At 38.8% G+C, this 24,287-nt stretch overlaps 1 protein-coding gene across 3 annotated transcripts in view; it reads left to right on the forward strand.

The window, feature by feature from the left end:
* Positions 1–24,287, forward strand: part of AGBL4 (ATP/GTP binding protein like 4) — a 1,476,328-nt gene that overhangs the window by 834,812 nt on the left and 617,229 nt on the right. The gene's annotated exons all lie outside the window — the stretch shown is intronic.

Raw genomic sequence — 24,287 nt, forward strand, 5'->3', positions numbered from 1 at the left:
AAAGACATTATGCATTTATTACCCAACATTTACTGAGTACCTACAATGAGTCAGGCCCTGGGAATACAATGGTAAATGAAACAGACACCAAGTTGTCATAATTTGGCAATTATGGAGTGGAAGGTACAAGATTATAATTCTGTGCGATGGACTGTAGGAACCCGGAAGAGAGAGACTTGAATTCTATGTGCTGGATCAGGGAATACTTTTCATTGAAAATACCTGGTTGAATTAGAACTTAAATATGGGTTGGGTACTGTATTACTTCTAGGTACCAATAATTAGCACCAAATTTAAGCAAATATTATACTTGACATTTCCTCCAGGCTTTACTTTTTATAGAAAATATTACTTCACTTATTTGTGGAGCATAATAAATAGCATGGAGGACAAGGGGAGATGGAGAGGAAAAGGGAATTGAGGGAAATTGGAAGGGGAGGTGAACCATGAGAGACTATGGACTCTGAAAAACAGTCTGAGGGTTTTGAAGGGGCAGGGGGTGGGAGGTTGGGGGAACCAGGTGGTGGGTATTGGAGAGGACACGGATGGCATGGAGCACTGGTTGTGGTGCAAAAACAATGAATACTGTTATGCTGAAAATAAATTTTAAAAAATTTTAGAAAAAGAAAATATGACTTCTAATATTTATAACACTGCATGATATTGATGAGGAAACTCAAATTCGTGGGTGTGAGGTGACTTTTTGAGAGTCACAAAGCTAGCGAGTGACAGTCAGTATTCCAGCCCAATATGTCCAACTTCAAAGCTTTTGCTTTCCCTGCTCTCTACCCTGCTAAATGCACTGACATTTCCTAGACTCTGTCATTCAGCCTCAGACATATCATAATCTCATTCACAATTTTTATGTATCAGAGCCTTATAACTGTCATATTCAGTTTGAGGGTCCTCATGTGAAACCCAGTGCAAGTCTGATCTGGAGCCAGAGTTCTGGAAAGGATATTTACTGTTTCAGGAAAATTGCTTTCTAGTTGACATTAATTGCTATCTTGTTTCCTAAGTTCCCACCATTTCAGTGATTCCTGAATTTTCCCTGGCAAACTCAGGCTCTCTTTCCAAGTAGCAGATATTATTACCTCCACATTCCTCCATAATAAAATAGTCAATGCTATTACTGCCCCACTCCTCAATAAGAAATTGGCCCTTGCCATTTGATTTTCCCTTCAGGAGTTGATGAAATCAGTAGCCTGGTCTTAATAGACCTCTGTAAAAGAGCAGATCCAGACAGAAGACATGCCACTCTATTCTGCCAAGCACAGAACATCATGCTAGACACTATAGGAAATCAGAAGAAACTGACCATACAGGAGTCAGGGTTACTATTTCCATCTAACTGATAAGTTGTTCTGCTATTATGAGCCTCAGTTTCCTCATCTGTAAGATAAGGATGGTCCTATCAGTCCTGTTAGTCCCACTGATTTGTGGAGGATCATCTGATATATAGCTATCAGAGTTCTTTAATAACTGTAAATGTGTTTTCACATCTTATTGCTCCTTTGTGATCATGACTATGATCTGATTGTTTAGAAGAGCATGTAAGATAAAACTGAATGTGAAGAAATCAGAGAGGGAGAAAAACCATATGAGACTTTTGACTCCAGGAAACAAACTGAGGGTTATGGAAAGGGAGGTGGGTGGGGGGAAGAGATAATTGGGTGATGGGAATTAAAGAGGGCATATGATATAATGAGCACTGGGTATTATATTTAACTAATGGATCATTAAACATATAAAAAACTAATGATGTACTATACCTTGGCTAATTGAATTTAAATAAATTTTAAAAAGATCATGTAAGCGGGGCGCCTGGGTGGCTCAGTGGGTTAAAGCCTCTGCCTTCGGCTCAGGTCATGATCCCAGGGTCCTGGGATCGAGCCCCGCATCGGGCTCTCTGCTCAGTGGTGAGCCTTCTCCTCCCCTCTTCTCTGCCTGCCTCTCTGCCTACTTGTGATCTCTGTCTGTCAAATAAATAAAATCTTTAAAAAAAAAAAAGATCATGTAAGAATAGTTAGATGGTAATAAAACATGGTGGTCTGTCTAAACAAAAAACAGACAAAGCTAGCCACGCCCTTATCTGTGTCCATGCTCACTTGTTTTGTTTCTTAAATTCCATATATTAGTGAAATTATATGGTAATATTCTTCCTCTGACTGACTTATTTCACTTAGCATTATACTGTCCAGCTCCATCCACCCATGCCATTGAAAACAGCAATATTTCTTTCTTTTTTTTTGCTGTTTCCTATTTTATTTTTTTTAAATTTCTTTTCAGCGTAACATTGTTTTTGCACCACACCCAGTGCTCCAGGCAATCCGTGCCCTCTCTAATACCCACCACTTGGTTCCCCCAACCTCCCACCCCCTGCCCCTTCAAAGCCCTCAGATTGTTTTTCAGAGTCATTTTTTTATATTATGACTGAATAATATACCATTGTGTGTGTATGTATGTACATATGTATATGTATGTATGTACATATGTATACACCCACACACACACATATAACACGTCTTTATCCATTCATCCATTAATGGAAACTTGGCTTGTTTTCATAGTTTGACTATTGTAAATAAGTCTGAAATAAACACAAGGATGAATGTATCCCTTTGAATTAGTGTTTTTATATTTTGGGGGAAATATTCCCTAGTGCAATTATTAGAGAATGGAGTAGTTCTGTTTTTAACTTTTTGAGGGAACTCCATACTGTTTTTCATAGTGGATGCACCAGTTTCCATTCCCACCAATGGTTCCTTTTTCTTCATATCCTCACCAACTCTTGTTTCTTAAGTTTTTGATTAACCATTCTGACTAGTGTGATATCTTATTGTGGTTTTGAATTGTACTTCCCTGATGATGAGTAATGTGTCTTTTGGCCATCTGTATATCTTCTTTGGAGAAATGTTTGTTAATGTCTTCTGCCAATATTTAATTGGATTATTCATTTTTGGGGTGTTGAGTTGTATAAGTTCTTTATATATTTTGGATAATAACCCTTTATCAGATATGTCATTTGCAATTATCTTCTCCCATTTAGTAGGTTCCCTTTTAGTGTTGTCGATTATTTCCTTTGCTGTGCAGAAACTTTTTCTTTTGATGAAGTCCCAATAGTATATTTTTGCTTTTATTTCCCTTGCCTCAGGAGACATACCTTGAAAACTATTGCTGGGGCTGATATCAGAGAAATGCCTGTGCTCTCTTCTAGGATTCTTTCTATAGTTTTGCTATTGTTGATAATGCTACTGTAAACATTGGGATATAGTATGCCTTTGAATTAGGATTTTTGTTCTCGTTGGGTAAATACCTAATAGTACAATTACTGGGTCATAGGGTACTTCCATTTTTAACTTTTTTGGTGAATGTTTATATTATTTCCGCAGTGTGCACCAGTTTGCATTCCCACCAATAGTGCAGGAGGGTTCCCCTTTTCCCCACATCCTTGTCAACACCTGTTGTTTCTTGTGTTGTTGTCTTTAGCCATTCTGAAAGCTTCTGCCCAGTGAAGGAAACAATCAACAAAACTAATAAGCAACCTTCAGAGTAGGATAAGATATTTGCAAATGACATAAATGATAAAGGATCAGTATGCAAAATAAATAAAGAACTTATAAAACTCAACACCCGAAAAACAAATAATCTAATTAAAAAATGGGTAGAAGAACCTTACACCAATTAGAATGGCAAAAAATAACAGGACAGGAAACAAGTGTTGGAGAGGATGTGGAGAAAGGGGAATGCTCTTATACTGTTGGTGGGAATGCAAGTTAGTGCAGCCACCTTGGAAAACAGTGTGGAGATTCCTCAAAAAAATTAAAAATAGAACTACCCTATGACTCTGCAATTGCACTGCTGTGTATTTACCCCAAAGATACAGATGTAGTGAAAAGAAGGGCCATCTGTACCCCAGTGTTCATAGCAGCAATGGCCACAGTTGCCAAACTGTGGAAAGAGTCAAGATGCCCTTCAACAGATGAATGGATAAAGAAGATGTGGTCCATACATACAATGGAATATTATGCCTCCATCAGAAAGGATGAATACCCAACTTTTGTATCAACATGGATGGGACTGGAGGAGATTATACTGAGTGAAATAAGTCAAGCAGATAAAGTGAATTATCATATGGTTTCACTTGTGGACCATAACGAATAACATGGAGGACATTGGGAAAAGGAGAGGAGAAGGGAGTTGGGGTAAATCAGAGGGGGAGATGAAACATGAGAAACTGTGGAATCTGAGAAACAAACTGAGGGTTTGGAGGGGAAGGGTGGGGGGTTGAGTGAACTTGGTGGTGGATATTGAGGAGGGCACGTATTGCAAGGAGCACTGGGTGTGATGCATAAACAATGAATCTTGGAACACAGAAGAAATAAAATAAAGTTTTAAAAAAATGGGTAGAAGACATGAATAGGTATTTCTCCGAAGAAGACATACAGATAGCCAAGAAATACATGAAAAGATGCTCAACATCTCTCATCATCAAGCAAATACAAATCATAACTACAATGAGATACCACATCACACTTGTCAGAATGGTCTTAATCCATTTTGACTTTATTTTTGTGTATGGTGAAAAAAAGTGGTCCACTTTTATTCTTTTGAATGTAGCTGTGCAGTTTTCCCAACACCATTTGTTGAAGAAACTGTCTTTTTCCCATTGTATATTCATTCCTCATTTGTGGAAGATTAATTGACCATATGACTGAAGGTTTATCTGGGTTTTTCTATTATGTTCCATTGATCTATGTGTCTATTTTTATGCAAGTACCATACTGTTTTGATCACTACAGCTTTTTTTTTTTAATTTATTTTCAGTGTTCCAGAATTCATTGTTTATGCACCACACCCAGTGCTCCATGCAATACATGCCCTCCATAATACCCACCGCTAGGCTCACCCAACCCCTCACCGCCCCCTTCCCTCCAAAATCCTCAGTTTGTTTCTCAGAGTCCACAGTCTCTCATGCTTCATCTCCTCCTCCAATTTCCCCCAACTCCTTCTCTCCATCTCCCCATGTCCTCCGTGTTATTCCTTATGCTCCACAAGTAAGCAAAACTATATGGCCACTTTTTAATATAACCTGAAGTCTGGAATTGTGATACCACCAAACATGCTAGAGTATTGTCAAGGAACAGGCAATTGTAACTATTTCTTGGCCTAGGGCCAGTCCAGTTCCTTATCAGGCTTCTCTTTTTTTTTAAGATTTTATTTATTTATTTGACAGACAGAGATCATAAGCAGGCAGAGAGAGAAGAGAAAAAGCAGGCTCCCCTCATAGCAGAGAGCCCAACGCAAGGCTCAATCCCAGGACCCTGGGATCATGACCTGAGCTGAAGGCAGAGGTTTTAACCCACTGAGCCACCCAGGCGCTCCCAGACTTCTCTTTTATTGTCAAAGTCAAATGGGAGTATGCCATGCTGCCATCTTTGTGCTTTGGCAACCCCATTCCAAATTTCCCCACATAAATTATAGGAGAGACAGAGAGAGAGAGAGAAAGAGAGAGAAAGAGTGTGTGTGTGTGTTCATAAAAGAGAAAGAGAGAAGAGAGATCTTTAGAAGGTTAAGAGACTCTTTTTTTTTTTTTAGAATTCCTTTTTTAAAAATTTTATTATTATTTTTTATAAATATATAATATATTTTTATCCCCAGGGGTACAGGTCTGTGAATCGCCAGGTTTACACACTTCATAACACTCACCATAGCACATACCCTCCCCAATGTCCATAACCCCACCCCCCTCTCCCAATCCCCCTCCCCCCATCAACCCTCAGTTCGTTTTGTGAGATTAAGAGTCACTTATGGTTTGTCTCCCTCCCAATCCCATCTTGTTTCATTTACTCTTCTCCTACCCCTTTAACCCCCCATGTTGCATCTCCTCTCCCTCATATCAGGGAGATCATATGATAGTTGTCTTTATCAAATTGACTTATTTTCCTAAGCATGATACCCTCTAGTTCCATCCACATCGTCGCAAATGGCAAGATTTCATTTCTTTTGATGGCTGCATAGTATTCCATTGTGTATATATACCACATCTTCTTTATCCATTCGTCTGTTGATGGACATCTAGATTCTTTCCATAGTTTGGCTATTGTAGACATTGCTGCTATAAACATTTGGGTGCACGTGCCCCTTTGGATCACTACGTTTGTATCTTTAGGGTAAATACCCAGCAGTACAATTGCTGGGTCATAAGGTAGTTCTATTTTCAACATTTTGAGGAACATCCATGCTGTTTTCCAGAGTGGTTACACCAGCTTGCATTCCCACCAACAGTGTAGGAGGGTTCCCCTTTCTCCGCATCCTCGCCAGCATCTGTCATTTCCTGACTTGTTAATTTTAGCCATTCTGACTGATGTGAGGTGATATCTCATTGTGGTTTTGATTTGTATTTCCCTGATGCCGAGTGATATGGAGCACTTTTTCATGTGTCTGTTGGCCATCTGGATGTCTTCTTTGCAGAAATGTCTGTTCATGTCTTCTGCCCATTTCTTGATTGGATTATTTGTTCTTTGGGTGTTGAGTTTGCTAAGCTCTTTATAGATTTTGGACACTAGCCCTTTATCTGATATGTCATTTGCAAATATCTTCTCCCATTCTGTCAGTTGTCTTTTGGTTTTGTTAACTGTTTCCTTTGCTGTGCAAAAGCTTTTGATCTTGATAAAATCCCAATAGTTCATTTTTGTCCTTGCTTCCCTTGCCTTTGGCGATGTTCCTAGGAAGATGTTGCTGCGGCTGAGGTCGAACAGGTTGCTGCCTGTGTTCTCCTCAAGGATTTTGATGGATTCCTTTCTCACATTGAGGTTCTTCATCCATTTTGAGTCTATTTTCGTGTGTGGTGTAAGGAAATGATCCAATTTCATTTTTCTGCATGTGGCTGTCCAATTTTCCCAACATCATTTATTGAAGAGGCTGTCTTTTTTCCATTGGACATTCTTTCCTGCTTTGTCGAAGATTAGTTGACCATAGAGTTGAGGGTCTATTTCTGGGCTCTCTATTCTGTTCCATTGATCTATGTGTCTGTTTTTGTGCCAGTACCATGCTGTCTTGATGATGAAGCTTTGTAATAGAGCTTGAAGTCCGGAATTGTGATGCCACCAACTTTGGCTTTCTTTTTCAATATTCCTTTGGCTATTCGAGGTCTTTTCTGGTTCATATAAATTTTAGGATTATTTGTTCCATTTCTTTGAAAAAAATGGATAGTATTTTGATAGGAATTGCATTAAATGTTTAGATTGCTTTAGGTAGCATAGACATTTTCACAATATTTATTCTTCCAATCCAGGAGCATGGAACATTTTTCCATTTCTTTGTGTCTTCCTCAATTTCTTTCATGAGTACTTTATAGTTTTCTGTGTATAGATTCTTAGCCTCTTTGGTTAGGTTTATTCCTAGGTATCTTATAGTTTTGGGTGCAATTGTAAATGGGATTGACTCCTTAATTTCTCTTTCTTCTGTCTTGTTGTTGGTGTATAGAAATGCAACTGATTTCTGTGCATTGATTTTATATCCTGACACTTTACTGAATTCTTGTACAAGTTCTAGCAGTTTTGGAGTAGAGTCTTTTGGGTTTTCCACATATAGTATCATATCATCTGCAAAGAATGATAGTTTGACTTCTTCTTTGCCGATTTGGATGCCTTTAATTTCCTTTTGTTGTCTGATTGCTGAGGCTAGTACTTCTAGGACTATGTTGAATAGCAGTGGTGATAACAGACATCCCTGCCGTATTCCTGACCTTAGCGGAAAAGCTTTCAGTTTTCTCCATTGAGAATGATATTTGCGGTGGGTTTTTCATAGATGGCTTTGATAATATTGAGGTATGTGCCCTCTATCCCTACACTTTGAAGAGTTTTGATCAGGAAGGGATGCTGTACTTTGTCAAATGCTTTTTCAGCATCTATTGAGAGTATCATATGGTTCTTGTTCTTTCTTTTATTAATGTGTTGTATCACATTGATTGATTTGCGGATGTTGAACCAACCTTGCAGCCCTGGAATAAATCCCACTTGGTTGTGGTGAATAATCCTTTTAATGTACTGTTGCATCCTATTGGCTAGTATTTTGGTGAGAATTTTTGCCTCTGTGTTCATCAAGGATATTGGTCTGTAGTTCTCTTTTTTGATGGAATCCTTGTCTGGTTTTGGGATCAAGGTGATGCTGGCCTCATAAAATGAGTTTGGAAGTTTTCCTTCCATTTCTATTTTTTGGAACAGTTTGAGGAGAATAGGAATTAGTTCTTCTTTAAATGATTGGTAGAATTCCCCCGGGAAGCCATCTGGCCCTGGGCTTTTGTTTGTTTGGAGATTTTTGATGACTGTTTCAATCTCCTTTCTGGTTATGGGTCTGTTCAGGCTTTCTATTTCTTCCTGGTTCAGTTGTGGTAGTTTATATTTCTCTAGGAATGCATCCATTTCTTCCAGATTGTCAAATTTGTTGGCATAGAGTTGCTCATAATATGTTCTTATAATTGTCTGTATTTCTTTGGTGTTAGTTGTGATCTCTCCTCTTTCATTCATGTTTTTTTTTTTTTTATTTGGGTCCTTTCTCTTTTCTTTTTGATAAGTCTGGCCAGGGGTTTATCAATCTTATTAATTCTTTCAAAGAACCAGCTCCTAGTTTCGTTGATTTATTCTATTGTTTTTTGTGGGTTTTTTTTTTTTTTGTTTGTTTCTATTTCATTGATTTCTGCTCTGATCTTTATGATTTCTCTTCTCCTGCTGGGTTTAGGGTTTCTTTCTTGTTCTTTCTCCAGCTCCTTTAGGTGTAGGGTTAGGTTGTGTACCTGAGAACTTTCTTGTTTCTTGAGAAAGGCTTGTACCGCTATATATTTTCCTCTCAGGACTGCCTTTGTTGTGTCCCACAGATTTTGAACCGTTGTGTTTTCATTATCATTTGTTTCCATGAATTTTTTCAATTCTTCTTTAACTTCCTGGTTGACCCATTCATTCTTTAGAAGGATGCTGTTTAGTCTCCATGTATTTGGGTTCTTTCCAAATTTCCTCCTGTGATTGAGTTCTAGCTTCAGAGCATTGTGGTCTGAAAATATGCAGGGAATGATCCCAATCTTTTGATACCAGTTGAGACCTGATTTAGGACCAAGGATGTGATCTATTCTGGAGAATGTTCCATTTGCACTAGAGAAGGTGTATTCTGTTGCTTTGGGATGAAATGTTCTGAATATATCTGTGATGTCCATCTGGTCCAGTGTGTCATTTAAGGCCTTTATTTCCTTGTTGATCTTTTGCTTGGATGATCTGTCCATTTCAGTGAGGGGAGTGTTAAAGTCTCCTACTATTATTGTATTATTGTTGATGTGTTTCTTTGATTTTGTTATTAATTGGTTTATATAGTTGGCCGCTCCCACGTTAGGGGCATAGATATCTAAAATTGTTAGATCTTCTTGTTGGACAGATCCTTTGAGTATGATATAGTGTCCTTCCTCATCTCTTATTATAGTCTTTGGCTTAAAATCTAATTGATCTGATATAAGGATTGCCACTCCTGCTTTCTTCTGATGTCCATTATCATGGTAAATTCTTTTCCACCCCCTCACTTTAAATCTGGAGGTATCTCCGGGTTTAAAATGAGTTTCCTGTAGGCAACATATAGTTGGGTTTTGTTTTTTTATCCATTCTGATACCCTGTGTCTTTTGATTGGGGCATTTAGTCCATTAACATTCAGGATAACTATTGAGAGATATGAATTTAGTGCCATTGTATTGCCTGTAAGGTGACTGGTATTGTATATTGTCTCTGTTCCTTTCTGATCTGCTACTTCTAGGGTCTCTCTTTGCTTACAGGACCCCTTTAAATATTTCCTATAGAGCTGGTTTGGTGTTTGAAAATTCTTTCAGTTTTTGTTTTTCCTGGAAGCTTTTAATCTCTCCTTCTATTTTCAATGATAGCCTAGCTGGATATAGTATTCTTGGCTGCATGTTTTTCTTGTTTAGTGCTCTGAATATATCATGTCAGCTCTTTCTGCCCTGCCAGGTCTCTGTGGATAAGTCTGCTGCCAATCTAATATTTTTACCATTGTATGTTACAGACTTCTTTTCCCGGGCTGCTTTCAGGATTTTCTCTTTGTCACTAAGACTTGTAAATTTTACTATTAGGTGACGGGGTGTGGACCTATTCATATTGATTTTGAGGAGGGTTCTCTGAACCTCCTGGATTTTGATACTTGTTCCCTTTGCCATATTGGGGAAATTCTCTCCAATAATTCTCTCCAATATACCTTCTGCTCCCCTCTCTCTTTCTTCTTCTTCTGGAATCCCAATTATTCTAATGTTGTTTCGTCTTATGGTGTCACTTATCTCTCGAATTCTCCCCTCGTGGTCCAGTGGCTGTTTGTCCCTTTTTTGCTCAGCTTCTTTATTCTCTGTCATTTGGTCTTCTATATCGCTAATTCTTTCTTCTGCCTCATTTATCCTAGCAGTGAGAACCTCCATTTTTGATTGCACCTCATTAATAGCTTTTTTTTATTTCATATTGGTTAGATATTAGTTCTTTTATTTCTCCAGAAAGGGCTTTTATATCTCCCGAGAGGGTTTCTCTAATATCTTCCATGCCTTTTTCAAGCACGGCTAAAACCTTGAGAATCGTCATTCTGAACTCTAGATCTGACGTATTACCAATGTCTGTATTGATTAGGTCCCTAGCCTTTGGTACTGCCTCTTGTTCTTTTTTTTGTGGTGAATTTTTCCGCCTTGTCATTTTGTCCAGATAAGAGTATATGAAGGAGCAAGTAAAATACTAAAAGGGTGGCAACAACCCCAGGAAAATATGCTTTAGGAAAATCAGAAGAGATCCCAAATCATATAGATCCCCCAAATCATGAGGGGGGAGAAAGGGGATAAAAAGAGGTTCAGGAAAAAAAAAAAAAAGAAAAGAAACAATTAAAAAAAGAAAACCAATAAAGAAAAAATATAAAAAGGAAAAAAAAATATATATATTACATAAACTAGTTAAAAAACGTTAAAAAAGAAAAGGGTAAAAGTTAAAAAAATTTAGCAGAAGAAGAGGAAAAAAAATGAAAAATTAACTGCAAGACTAAAGAATAATGGGGAGAGAGCCATGAGTTCCGTGCTTTGTTTTCTCCCCCTCTGGAATTCCGCTGCTCTCCTTGGTATTGAAACTGCACTCCTTGGTAGGTGAAGTTGGTCCTGGCTGGATTTCTTGTTGATCTTCTGGGGGAGGGGCCTCTTGTAGTGATTCTCAAGTGTCTTTGCCCCAGGCAGAGTTGCACCGCCCTTACCAGGGGCCGGGCTGAGTAATCCGCTTGGGTTTGCTTTCAGGAGCTTTTGTTCCCTGAGTGCTTTCCGTAGAGTTCCAGAGGATGGGAATGAAGATGGCGGCCTCCCAGTCTCCGGCCCAGAGGAGCCGAGAGCCCGGGGCCGCACTCCTCAGTGCGCCCTCAGAGAACAGCGCCCAATTACTCCCGTCACCCTGGCCTCTGGCCGCGCTCCGAGCTGACCGAGCCTGCGACCAGTTCAAGGTAACCCCGAGCTTAGAGCTCACTCCTTGGCTCTGTCTCTGTAGCCGGCTTCCCCATTCTAATACCTGTAAGCTCTGCAACACTCAGACACCCCCGATCCTTCTGTGACCCTGCGGGACCTGAGGCCACGCTGACCCCGTTTGGGCTTCACCCTGGTTAAGCCTCTGGAGTGATGTCCCTCAGCGGAACAGACTTTTTTTTTTTTTTTTAAGATTTTGTTTATTTATTTGACAGAGAGAGAGAGAGGAAGGGAAGCAGGCTCCCCGCCTACCAGAGAGCCCGATGTGGGGCTAGACCCCAGGACCCTGGGATCATGACCTGAGCTGAAGGCAGAGGCTTTAACCCACTGAGCCACCCAGGTGCCCCAGTGGAACAGACTTTTAAAAGTCCTGATTTTGTGCTCCGTTGCTCCGCCGCTTGCCGGGAGCCGGCCCCTCCCCCCGTGGTCTATCTTCCTGTCGCTTTGGATTCACTTCTCCACCAGTCCTCCCTTTCAGAAAGTGGTTGATTTTCTGTTTCTAGAATTGCTATTCTTCTTCTCTTCAATCTCCCGTTGGATTTGTAGGTGTTTGCAATCTTTAGATAAGCTATCTAGCTGATCTCCCGCTACCTGAAGTAGTCTCAGCCTGCTACTTCTCCACCATCTTGATTCCTCCCGAGACTCTCTTTGATAGTACTTAGGAGTACTACCAGGATCTGAAGTACAAACCTATATTGGCTACAATTTTGTATAGGGGATTAAAGATGCATTGGTATAACAATTTATTAACTTATTCTGAAAAATAAGTCTCACTAGAAGCAGATTACACTGGACCCATGTGCTGTAACAGCTGTGTATTATCCTGTGTCACCTAGCCAAATGAGAAGGCAAATCATTATTTCAACTTGCTTTGGTGATCATATAAGCAAGAGGAATTCATATGTTATTTATAACTTGAGGGATTGTCCTTTCTCAGGATAGCTATACAAATGGAACTGAAGTACTCTATATATACCTTTCTTTTTTGTGGTGTGGTATGAATGCCAGTGCCTATTACGAAATATGCAGATTCATGTGTTTCTGCATGTGTGTGTGTGTGTTTACGTGCATGTGTGTATAGATACATACATATGTCTAGGTTCCTTACTAAGTTTTATTTGTGGAGATTTCACTTCTTTTCACCTATCTTACCACAACTTGAGACTGATCCTAATGCTCTGTAAATAGTTGGTACTCAACATTATGTCTGCTTACTAATAACTGGTCAACAAGATATATAGTTTCCAAGTATGGAGAATATGGCTCTTTCATTTCATTTCATCATCATCAAACATTTATGGAATGAATCTTACTATGTGCCTAGAGAGGATGAAAAACGAAGTCTACAATTTTGTTTTACCCTTAATAATATTATGCCCTCCTAGGATGATTGTGTATATAATTGTACAAGTATGAAGAATGATCAAGAAGATATAATGACTCTTGTCCTTATGAGGAATAAAACTATGCATAGCATCCATGACTTGTTGCTCATCACCATACTATCTACTCTGGTAGCATCTCATCCCTCTTAAAGGTAGCCCAATGCACTTCCTATGTAGTCATTTATTTGGTATCTTAAAAGCTCCATGAGTGAAGGTCTTTGACCTTTATCTGGAACTCAGGATAGCTGACTAACTTTTCAGTTCAACTTAACATTATTCCCTGTAGACCTGTAGACCTTGTCCTTGTCCTATTTTGAGATATCTTTAATCTCACTGTATATAACAAGTCAATCAAGTAAGGTTTTTCTGTACTGGTTTCAGTAATAGAACTATAGCATGTGAGAGCTGGAAAGCATCTTAGAGAACACCTTTTTTTCCCAGTGTCCCATCACACTCCTCTTATTATTCCTGATTGTTTCAACATTCAGCTGGAATCTCCATTCTTTCATATTCAGCCTCTTCAGAAACTCTAGTCATTGTTGTATCCTAGAACTTATCAGTTACTACATATTTTATTTAATCTGTCATTACATTTCTCTTTTGAGAGATTATAAAATGTGAATAAAAAACCTTTATCATCTCTTATCTTTTTGGTTAATCCCTTTCAAATCCCACATGTATAATTCTGTGACCCTCCCCATAAGAAGCTCATACCATTGTTCCTAATATCTTTTCAGTGCTGCTCTCACCCTTCTTGTATCTTTAGTTTCTTCTTTATCAACTTAGAATTCATGTTTTATCTTAATAATCATTCCTCTGAGTACACTTTCAACTACCTTGCCCCTTTTTCCCTTGTCCAACTTCCTAGAAAAGCCCCAATTCTGGTCCGATCCAAATATATCAGAACAAATTTTTCCAATTATTCAAGAGCAGATGGATGTACCTGGGGAAAAAAAAAAACCTGAAAATATGCTTTTTAAAATTTATCTTTAAATTACAGCCTAAGGTGAGCCCATACTACATCTGCCAAGTTTGACTATTTAATACTTCATGAGTTGAATCATGGAGTATTTGTCCTTTCTTGACTAATATATTTCATTTAGCGTAATGTCTCCATATTCATTCATGTTGTTACAAGTGACAGGGTAATATCTTTATAAATATATCTTTTAAAGTTAAGTAATACTCCTACACACACACACACACACACACACACACACACACACAATATTGCTTTATTCAATCATCTGTTGATGGATACTTAGGTTTTTCCTATATCTTTGTTATATTATGAATAACATTTCATTGAACATGGGAGTATAGAAATCTCTTCAGTATTTTGATTTCAGTTCTTTCAGATATATACTCAGAAGTGGGATGGTTGACTTATACGGTAAGTTTATTTTTATTATTTTTTAACATCTTAATTTAATTTTTCCCTGTTCCAAGATTCATTGCTTATGCACTACATCCAGTGCTCCATGCAATATGTGCCCTCCTTAATACCCACCACAAGGCTCACACATCTCCCCAACCCTTTCCCCTCCATAATCTCAGTTTGTTTCTCAGAATCCACAGTCTCTCATCTTTCATCTCCTCCTCCGATTTACCCCAATTTACTTTTCCTTTCCTTCTCCTAATGTCCTCCATGTTATTCCTTTTGCTCCACAAGTAAGTGAAACCGTATGATAATTGACTCTCTCTGCTTGACTTATTTCACACAGTATAATCTCCTCCAGTCCCGTCCATGTTGATACAAAAGTTGGGTATTCATCCTTTCTGATGGAGGCATAATATTCCATTGTATATATGGACCACATCTTCTTGATCCATTAATCTGTTGAAGGGCATCTTGACTCTTTCCAGTTTGGTGACCATGGCCATTGCTGCTATGATCATTGGGGTACACATGGCCCTTCTTTTCACTACATCTGTATCTTCAGGGGTAAATATCCAGTAGTGCAATTGCAGGGTCATAGGGTAGTTCTATTTTTAATTTTTTGAGGAATCTCCACATTTTCCAAAGTGGCTGCACCAACTTGTATTCCCACCAACAGTATAAGAGGGTTTCCCTTTTCTCCACATCTTTTCCAACACTTGTTTCCTGTCCTGTTAATTTTTGCCATTCTAACTGGTGTAAGCTGGTAACTCAATGTGATTTTGATTTGAATTTCTCTGGTGGCTAATGATGATGAAGATTTATTACAAAGCTTTGATCACCAAAACAGCATGGTACTAACACAAAAACAGACACATAGACCAATGGAACAGAGTAGAGAACCCAGAAATGGACCCTCAACTCTATGGTCAAATAATCTTTGACATAGCAGGAAAAAAGATCCAATGGAAAAAAGACAGTCTCTTCAATTAATGGTGCTGGAAAAATTGGACATTTATATACAGAAGAAAAAACTCCACCGTTTTCTTACACCATACACAAAGATAAACTCAAGATGAATGAAAGACTTCAATGTGAGACAGGAATCCATCAAAATCCTCGAGGAGAACATAGGCAGTAACCTCTTTGACATTGGCCACAGCAACTTCTTTCAACACACATCTCCAAAGGCAAGGGGAAAAAATGTGAAAGTGAACTTTTGGGATTTCATCAAGATAAAAAGCTTCTGCACAGCAAAGAAACAGTCAACAAAACAAAGAGGTAACCCATGGAATGGGAGAAGATATTTTCAAATGACACTACAGGCAAAGGGCTGGTATCCAAGATCTATAAAGAACTTCTCAAAATCAACTCCCAAAAACCAAATAATCAAGTAAAAAAATGGGCAGAAGACATGAACACACACTTCTCAAAAGAAAACATACAAATGGCTAACAGACACATGAAAAAATGTTCATCATCTGAGATGCTTTTTAATCAATAAAAGAAAGGCATTAATATCTACCCAATGAAATTATTTGTTGGATTGAATATACAAACATAAACAAAATACCTACCCTTAAAATGGACACAATAGGCATTGAATGAAACGTTGTTCTCCTTTCTCTTTTTGCCTTAATATTTATTTTTATTCTTCATATCTTAGAGGCCCTTGGGATATTATATCAGACTATTCTGTCCAAATACATTGATACCTCTATCCTACTTAAACTCCATGCTCCTTGTTGTTACAATAATAATATTCAAGATGCTCACATTGATTTTCAAACCCTTCAACAATGAATTTGGATCGTTTTTCAGATACTATCTGTTATTAACTTCTTCCCTGTACCCTGTGCTTCACTTATACTTAATATTCAGGGAACACATGGTATAAGGTCCTACCTCCAAACTTTCATGTATTTTGCTTGTCTCTGCTCACAGTGTCTTTTCCCAATATCTCCCTTGTTAAAATTCTGGCCATTGTTCAAGTCCTGGTCAAATTAATAAATTCCTAGACATCTCTTTCCTCAGTTCATTAGTCATTCTTTCTTCCTTCCTGTAAAATGTTACTGCTTCATAAGGTTTCCAATCTGGCATAATCTTCTCAGGGAAACCTTCCTTGCCCCATGCCTTCCTTCCTTTCCCACTCTCAATTTCCACAAGGCGCATATCTGACTCTCGTGCCATACTTCCTCCTGTCAAGCATTTACCATATTGAGGGGCATTGCATGTTCATTTGTCTGTTTCCCTCCTAGATTGTAACTTTCTTGAAGGCAGGGTCAATGCCTTATCCACAATCTGAATCCCCAAGACTTATTGTGGTTCATGGAATATAGTTGATACTCAATGTATTAGTGAATGAAAAAAGTGTCTCTTTTCCAATCTGAATCAGAAAATTTGGAACTATATATGTTTTGTTCATCATCTATCATAGTGGCTGGAACATAGGGAAAAGATATTTCTTAGTTACTAAGATATGTCCTTTAGAATCTGACATCTTCAGTTCAAGTCCCAGATTTACTATTCACCAGCCATATGATTTGTGTAAGTTATAATATAGAGATAATAGAGGTTATTATTATGAGGATTAAATACAGTAATTCTTATATACAATTTAACTAGTATCTGGCCCATAGGTTGTCAATAGACAGTTGTTATTTTCATGATGCAGTTTGAAATTTGTTGCTCAGAAGATTTCTGTGAGCATTAACTATATATCAAGAGTATACTATGAAGTAAGAATAGAGACATGTACCACATATTCTAAAACCATAAGGAATTCACAGTCAAGTGGTAGAACAATGGGTTATTTCAAGTCTCCTGATAAGGGATGCTGCAACAGGATTGAAAATGTTAGTATTCTATTAGAGTAAATGCCTGTGAGAGATAGTGGGGAGAGAGCCAAAGAGGCTTGGAAGCCATTGAGATTGCAATGTGAGTGTGACTCCAAGCAAAGGAGGGAGGGAAGTTTGGGTAAAAAGTTCAGCAAGATCACTGGGGAGCCCTTGAGCCAAAGTCACCTGTCAGAGGAGTCTCATGTCTTCCAAGAATGGATTTGTCTTAGTATATACCTGTCATGCTCAGACATTGGGTCTTTGGCCAGGAGCAACTTGTGAGAAATGTGGCTTTGGAGCAAATGTAACAATGGATTTTAAAGTATAGCAGCCAGAGTCCTGGATCAGTTATGTTTCCCTGTAGTTGAAGGTTTAGAAGGTACATTCTCATGGCTTCCATAGGAAAATGCATGAGTAATATATCATATACATATATCACATTATATACATGGGCTTTTTGCAGATTTGGGGATGGGTACAGAGGAAAAGGTGACCATCTCCCTGGAAAGTACACAGAAGTGCAGAAAAGAGAGACACTACAAGGATCCAGAGCTAGCTTTGATCACAGCCGTTGACTATACTTACTGAATTGGATGTAAGGAAGGAACAAGTCAGCTGAGGAAAGATGATGGTCAGTGGAATGACTAGCACATTGTAGCTCCTGCACTTCTAATAGTTAGAAACATATGTGAGTTCTGCTCCCACATCACTTATTTCCAGAGTTTATTTCTGGACATAGTCTTGCAGAAAAAAAAAAAAAAAAAGTCTTTTTAAAATGTTCATCTGTTTCCACTCTAAACTCATTTAGAACTGGAGTGTTTTGGTTGGATCTCAAAATTGCTTGAAATATGGGCTGTGATCAAGCCTTGTACTGGAGTATGCTGATGACTCTAGGTGGTGTATAACCCACACAAATGGAAACAATATTCAAACCTCTTACCAGGTCCACCCACTGGAGGCACCAGAACAGTAATTCCAAAGATAACCTGGTTCCTACTCTTCAAAACACTCTTGAAAGGGTCTGGGACTTTACAAAATCAGAAAAGCAATCAGGTGGGAAGAATTGATTCCAGATTTTGTATCATAGATTATTATGAAAAAGGCCTCTAATGAAACACAGAGCCCCTTTGAATATGATATTAACAGTCTTCTAATCAAGGGGTAGAGTCTATTTCTACATCCTTTCTCTTTTTTTTAATTTTTTTTAATTTATTTTCAGTGTAACAGTATTCATTATTTTTGCACCACACCCAGTGCTCCATGCAATCCGTGCCCCCTCCAATACCCACCACCTCGTTCCCCCAACCTCCCACCCCCCAATGCTTCAAAACCCTCAGATTGTTTTTTAGAGTCCATAGTCTCTCATGGTTCAACTCCCCTTCCAATTTCCCTCAAATCTCTTCTCCTCTCTAACTTCCCTTGTCCTCCATGCTATTTGTTATGCTCCACGAATCAGTGAAACCATATGATAATTGACTCTCTCTGCTTGACTTATTTCACTCATCATAATCCCTTCCAGTCCCATCCATGTTGCTACAAAAGTTGGGTACTCATCCTTTCTGATGGAGGCATAATATTCCATAGTGTATATGGACCACATCTGCCTTATCCATTCGTCCATTGAAGGGCATCTTATTTCCTTCCACAATTTGGCGACCGTGGCCATTGATGCTATAAACATTGGGGTACAGATGGCCCTTCTTTTCACTACATCTGTATCTTTGGGGTAAATACCCAGTAGTGCAATGGCAGGGTCATAGGGAAGCTCTATTTTTAATTTCTTGAGGAATCTCCACAGTGTTCTCCAAAGTGGCTTCACCAACTTGCATTCCCACCAACAGTGGAAGAGGGTTCCCCTTTCTCCACATCCACTCCAACACATGTTGTTTCCTGTCTTGCTAATTTTGGCCATTCTAACTGGTGTAAGGTGATATCTCAATGTGGTTTTAATTTGAATCTCCCTGATGGCTAGTGATGATGAACATTTTTTCATGTGTCTGATAGCCATTTGTCTGTCTTCATTGGAGAAGTGTCTGTTCATATCTTCTGCCCATTTTTTGATATGATTATCTGTTTTGTGTGTGTTGAGTTTGAGGAGTTCTTTATAGATCCTGGATATCAACCTTTTGTCTGTACTGTCATTTGCAAATATCTTCTCCCATTCCGTGGGTTGCCTCTTTGTTTTGTTGACTGTTTCCTTTGCTGTGCAGAAGCTTTTGATTTTGATGAAGTCCCAAAAGTTCATTTTCGCTTTTGTTTCCTTTGCCTTTGGAGACATATCTTGAAAGAAGTTGCTGTGGCTGATATCGAAGAGGTTACTGCCTATGTTCTCCTCTAGGATTCTGATGGATTCCTGTCTCACATTGAGGTCTTTTATCCATTTTGAGTTTGTTTTTGTGTATGGTGTAAGAGAGTGGTCGAGTTTCATTCTTCTACATATAGCTGTCCAGTTTTCCCAGCACCATTTATTGAAGAGACTGTCTTTTTTCCACTGTATATTTTTTCCTGTTTTGTTGAAGATTATTTGTCCATAGAGTTGAGGGTCCATATCTGGGCTCTCTACTCTGTTCCACTGGTCTGTGTGTCTGTTTTTATGCCAGTACCATGCTGTCTTGGTGATCACAGCTTTGTAGTAAAGCTTGAAATCAGGTAACGTGATGCCGCCAGTTTTATTTTTGTTTTTCAATATTTCCTTAGTGATTCGGGGTCTCTTCTGATTCCATACAAATTTTAGGATTATTTGCTCCAGCTCTTTGAAAAATACCGGTGGAATTTTGATTGGAATGGCATTAAAAGTATAGATTGTTCTACATCCTTTCTGTTTAGACTGGCCTTATGACTTGCTTTGCCTGGTAGAATAGTCAGAAAATACTCTTTGATTTCTTTTTATTATTTTTTTTAATTTCTTTTCGGTGTAACAGAATTCATTGTTTATGCACCACACCCAGTGCTCCATGCAATACGTGCCCTCCGGTATACCCACCACCAGGCTCACCCAACCTCCCACCCCCTGCCGCTTCAAAACCCTCAGATTGTTTTTCAGAGTCCATAGTCTCTCATGTTTCATCTCCCCCTCCAATTTCCTTCAACTCCCTTCTCTCTGATTTCTGAAGGTAGGCATTAAGAGCCCTTACCATTCTGCTTTGGTGCTATTAGAATGTTTCTGTCATCAAGTGAAGAAGTCATCTAACCTGCTAGAGGACGAGAGACCACATAAAGGAAACCTGAGATGTCACTCCAGATGACAGTCACACCAAATGTGAGATATGTGAGTAAGACCATCAGCCCTACTTGGCCATTAGATGACTGAGAGTATTTAAAGAATCCTTGTGAGATTTGCAGAACTGCCCAGCAGACTCCAGCTCAAATTGCTTATGGACACAGTTGTGAGCAAATAAATGATTGTTGTTTTAAACCACTAAGTTTTGGAGTGACTTGTTATACAGTAATAGATAACTGCTGTTATAGAATTAACTGTTTAAGGTTTAGTATAGTTCTATATCCAAAGATAATTTTTTTAAAGGTTTTATTTATTTATTTGACAGAGATCACAAGTAGACAGAGAGGCAGGCAGAGAGAGAGGAGGAAGCAGGCTCCCTGCTGAGCAGAGAGCCCGATGCGGGGCTCAATCCCAGGACCCTGGGATCATGACCTGAGCCGAAGGCAGAGGCTTAACCCACTGAGCCACTCAGGCGCCCCTCCAAAGATAATTTTTATGTGAAATATACTTACATGTATGTTTATTCTTACAACAGCTTTTCAAACATTGAAATCTCTCATAATTATTTGTGATAGGAGAAGCACAAAACATTCTTATGACAAATATTTTAAGTCTGGTGCTAAAATACCATTTTTATGCTTTATTATCTGTTTTTTAATTTAATTTTATTTTTTCAGTGTTCCAAGATTCATTGTTTGTGCACCGTACCCAGTGCTCCATGCAATACATGCCCTCCTTAATACCCACCAGTCATTTATTAAATATTTCTAAAATATTAACAAGTTTGAGAAGGGATATTTTGATGGAAAGGGGTTACAAATTTGGGTTCTATTCATCTGAATATCCCACCTAGTCTCTTTAAGCCTTAGTTTTCTATCTTCAGAACAATTCCTAACTGTAAAGGTTTAGTGTAAGGACTGAGTGGCCAAAAAGTAGTAATGCACATGATGACTAGCACATAAACTCACTCAATAAATGTGAATTAAACCCCCTATTCTCCCTTAGCCATACACATAGTGGGTGCTCATAAATATATGTGGAATTTAGTTGAATCCTGCTCTCTGATTGATCTTACTTCAGATTTCTATCTCATTTGATAAACTTACTAGCAGTAATTTACCTATACACACATTTTTTTTTTTTTTTACCTCCCAAACAAGGATTTTGGAGGATAAAGATAGACATATGTTTTCCTGAGTTTATTAGATGAATGTTGGGGGTAAAGAAGAAGAAAAGACATTGATTTAAAAAGTATGTGACTATGGATGGAACTAGAGGGTACTATGCTGAGCAAAATAAGTCAATCAGAGAAAGAAATTATCACGTGATCTCATGGATATGAGGAAATTGAGATACAAGACAGAGGATCACAGGGGACGGGAGGCAAAAAATGAAACAAGATGAAACTGGAGAGGGAGACAAATAATAAGAGACTCATAATCTCAGGAAACAAACTGAGGGTTGCTAGAGAGGAGAGGGATGGGAAGGATGGGGTGGCTGAGTAATGGACATTGGGGAGGGTATGTGCTATGGTAAGTGCTCTGAATTGTGTAAGACTAATGAATGACAGACCTGTGCCCCTGAAACAAATAACACATTATATGTTAATAATAAAAGAAAAGTATGTGACCAGACAAATACGTAATGGGTATGAGATTTTCTGTGGGGGTGATGAAATGTTTTAGAATTAGATAGCGGTAATGGTTGCAAAGCATTGTGAATATACTGAATCTTTCACTTTAAAATGGAGAAGTGAGTTGGGGGAAATTGGAGCGAACTATAAGAGACTGGACTCTGAGAAACAAACTGAGGGTTTTGGAGGGGAGGAGGTTGGGGGATTGGGAGAGTCTGGTGGTGGGTATTAAGGAGGGCACGTATGGCATGGAGGACTGGGTGTGGTGCATAAACAATGAATCTTGGAACACTGAAAAAATAAAATTTAAAAAAAATCTTAATTTTTTTTGAAGATCTTATTTATTTACCCGACAGACAAAGATCGTAATTTGGCAGAGAGGCAGGCAGAGAGAGAGGAGGAAGCAGGCTCCCCGCCGAGCAGAGAGCCCAATGTGGGGCTTGATCCCAGAACCCTGGAATCATGACTTGAGCAGAAGACAGAAGCTCCAACCCACTGAGCCACCCAGGTGCCCCAAAAATTGTTAATTTAGTTATATGAACCTTACTTCAAGTAAAAATAAAGTATATGGCTGCATGACAAGGATGATCTGGGTTGGAACTGAAGCTGTGAAAAGTGAAATAGAAAAATGGAAGGCCATTTAGGGAATAGAAAGGGAAGGGCCTAATCAGTTCCACAAGGAATAATTCAGTTGTTGTATGGATCAAGGGGGCTATAACAAACTATTTAGCTGGCCAGGCATTCTGCGAATTAGAGGGGAGAGTATATATTCTGCTGCACCTGGGCTAAGTTTCTTCCTACAAATGTGACACTGACCATTGCTTTAGTAGTCTAGAATGCCACCTGGCTTCCCCGAAGCAAAAATGTACATACTATTACTGCTTTTTAATTTAGGAAGGAGGCAGTCTCAGGACTAAAGTGAGGGAGAAGGGCAATTATATAGAGAAAGAGGTAGAATAAATGCACATAGGCATATTTCTGGCTGGCTACAGCTTTGCAACAAACATATTTGGTATCTCAGTCTCTTTCCTCTTCCCTAAGTGAAAATGTTCCCTGTTCAGCATCAGTTCTTCCATACTTCAGCTTGTGATACACAGTCCCCCATGGCTGCTGGGGAACAAATTGCAAGGCAGCAGCAGCAGAAGCATCCACAAATGAGTCACAGGGTACAGAATGAGTCCCTAATGAAGTAGGTGTTTTGTAAGCCAGCAGCATACCATGCCGGCCCACCTGTAGTCTCATGGGCTTGGGTAGGTAAGCCCAGTGTGAGTGTGTGGGCACCAGGCAGATCCCATAATGCCTTATATCTCAACAACAGCAGTAAAGCCCTGGTTGTATGAAGCCAAGAGTTGCATGATGCAGGAAGTGAGGCCAGACTCCGTTGGGTTATTCCTATAATATAAAAATCTAGTGGTAACTGCCATGGGCCTGGCTGGATAAATAGGGATAGCACCAAGGCAATATGGCCACTACCATAAAGGTAGTGAAGGAGCTCAATAACCCTCATTCCGATGAAAATAAAACCCTTCTTCTGCATATTACAGGACTATGATTGGTGCTAGGTAATTTTCATATGTAGTCATGAGAAGCATCAGGTAAAAAAGATGACCGAGCAAATCTGGGGAGGTGAATAACTTGGTTGGATATTTTCCATCTGGATTTTATCTCTAATTGCTATCTCCCAGATCATAGCAATTTGGCATTATCTTATAAACATTAAACACACACTTACAACCTGTAATTCTACTTCTAGGTAAATATCCAAAACAAACTTTTAAAAAAATTTTTATTTATGTTTTTAATTTCTTTTCAGTGTTCCAGAATTCATTGTTTATGCACCACACCCAGTGCGCCATGTAATACGTGCCCTCCATAATACCCACCACCAGGCCCTCCCAACCCCCACCTCCCTCCCCTCTAAAACTCTCAGTTTTTTTTTCTCAGAGTCCACAGTCTCTCGTGGTTCATCTTCCCCCTCCTATTTCCCCCAACTCACTTCTCCTCTCGTTCACCCAATGTCCTAAATTAATTTTAAAAATAAAGGAGCATGGAGCACTGGGCGTGGTGCATAAACAATGAATTCTGGAACACTGAAAAGAAATTTAAAAAATAAATAAAAATTTAAAAAAAAAATAAAGGAGCAGAGTAAAATAAGGCCAGGCACAGATAACACTGTCTCACAAAGTGTGTATTGTCACAATTTAATTCTATATACCCAACATTATCTAAAACACAATTCTCTTTCTTTCTTTCCTTTTTTTTTTTCTGGTTTTCTTCTTCTTCTTTTTTTTTTTTAATTTTTATTT

The sequence above is a fragment of the Lontra canadensis genome, unplaced genomic scaffold (genome assembly GCF_010015895.1).
Source record: "Lontra canadensis isolate GAN:19392208 unplaced genomic scaffold, GSC_riverotter_1.0 scaffold179, whole genome shotgun sequence".
In the NCBI taxonomy this organism is placed as follows: domain Eukaryota; kingdom Metazoa; phylum Chordata; class Mammalia; order Carnivora; family Mustelidae; genus Lontra; species Lontra canadensis.